General features: G+C 37.1%; 1 non-coding gene across 1 annotated transcript; it reads right to left on the bottom strand.

Moving 5' to 3' along the window:
- Positions 1-653: 653 nt before the first annotated feature.
- On the bottom strand, positions 654-725 carry TRNAA-UGC (transfer RNA alanine (anticodon UGC)). Its single transcript has one exon. It is a non-coding gene; the product is annotated as a tRNA-Ala (tRNA).
- Positions 726-1,570: the final 845 nt, after the last annotated feature.

The raw sequence follows: 1,570 nt of genomic DNA, 5'->3' as shown, positions 1-1,570 counted from the left end.
AGGATCGCTAATATCGCCTCATTACAGGCAATGCAAAATAGTACCGTCACTGTCTATTGTTTCTAGCACCCTCAAAACTCAAGCTTCGTGACTGTATATAGAAGACTGTGATACTACAGTATGTGAAATTCTTCTTCCTTTCTGTCCTGTTTGAAACCCACATTGCTTAGTTTCCTTTTCAGTTCATGTCATTTCACATCTCGATCTCAAGTATGTCATCTATCAAAATTACATCTGCATAGAGTAGTATTTATATTTAGACCGGTCGAGTTGACTATACAAGCAAGAAAATCGCATCCAGATATCTTGTCTCAATAGTTTGTTATTTACATCTGAAGTTGTAAAGGTTCCATATGGATACTCTGTACTATTTTGTGTGCATTTTCTGTACAAGTGGAATTTTCGTTGTATATAAAATATATTAGTACAGTATTTAAGTTTAAGAAAGCACACAATGAAAATTAAAACATTGAAAAGAAAGTCAACAGTAGATTTAAAAGAAAACATCTCTCTTGAGCTTTGATGCAGTGTTTAAATTGTTTTAAATATTGGTGATAGAAAAAACCGCGAACGTATATAAATACAACGCAAAGGGCAATCTAAGTGCAACAGAAGTGAACACGGTTATAAGTTAAATATTTTAAAATTAAAAGTGGAGATGCCGGGGATCGAACCCGGGGCCTTTCACATGCAAAGCGAACGCTCTACCACTGAGCTACATCCCCGACGCAAGTAGCGGCAGCTACATTACATGTGACACTTATAGTTTCCTGTCGGTTGCTAGTAGTTCTTCAGGTTTCCGTCAGAACGTGTATTAGTCAGCACGCGGTAGCAGTAAACGCGGTGATAAGTGATAATGGAGCGCTCTTGACATAGATACAAGAAGCAGCAGAGATAACATGTGGCAAGTCATTGTCAATGCCAAATTATGGTCTGGAATTCAATGTTGAGTTTCATAAACTGTTATCGTGTTAGTACGTAATTAGTAATTTTAAATGTACACCAATGCAATATGAAGGGGTAAATATTTTAGAAAACAGAAAAAAAAAATATAGGCTACATGTAGCTTCATTGAAATATCTTCTTCCTTCTGATTAAAATATCATCAGATTGATCATCACTGTACAAACCTCTGAGGCTGACCGGACTTACAGTATTCTCCGTTATGGACTAATACAAGGACAGACAATTCCATTCACCAGGCACTCCCACAATTAATAATCAGTAACTATCGGGTCATCTAGTTTTCTCTTTCTCTTTTATTCTCTCTCTTTGGTGACGAAACTCTTTTATTTTATATCTAGTTGCTTGACTGCTACCTACCTATCTATACTTATAACCCTTCATCCATTCATCCATCTATCCATCCATCCATCCATCCATCCACCTACCTATCTATCCACACTTATATCCATACATCCATCTATCTGTCAATCCATCCATCCATCCATCCAACCACCTATCCATCCATCTATCCATTCATCCATTCATACAGACATACCCATCCATTTACTTATCTATCCATCCATCCATCCATCCATCCATCCATCCATCCATTCATCCATCTATC

The sequence above is a fragment of the Periplaneta americana genome, chromosome 4 (genome assembly GCF_040183065.1).
Source record: "Periplaneta americana isolate PAMFEO1 chromosome 4, P.americana_PAMFEO1_priV1, whole genome shotgun sequence".
NCBI lineage: Eukaryota > Metazoa > Arthropoda > Insecta > Blattodea > Blattidae > Periplaneta > Periplaneta americana.
Note: the sequence above shows the minus strand (reverse complement) of the source record. Positions and strands in the feature narration are given on the sequence as shown.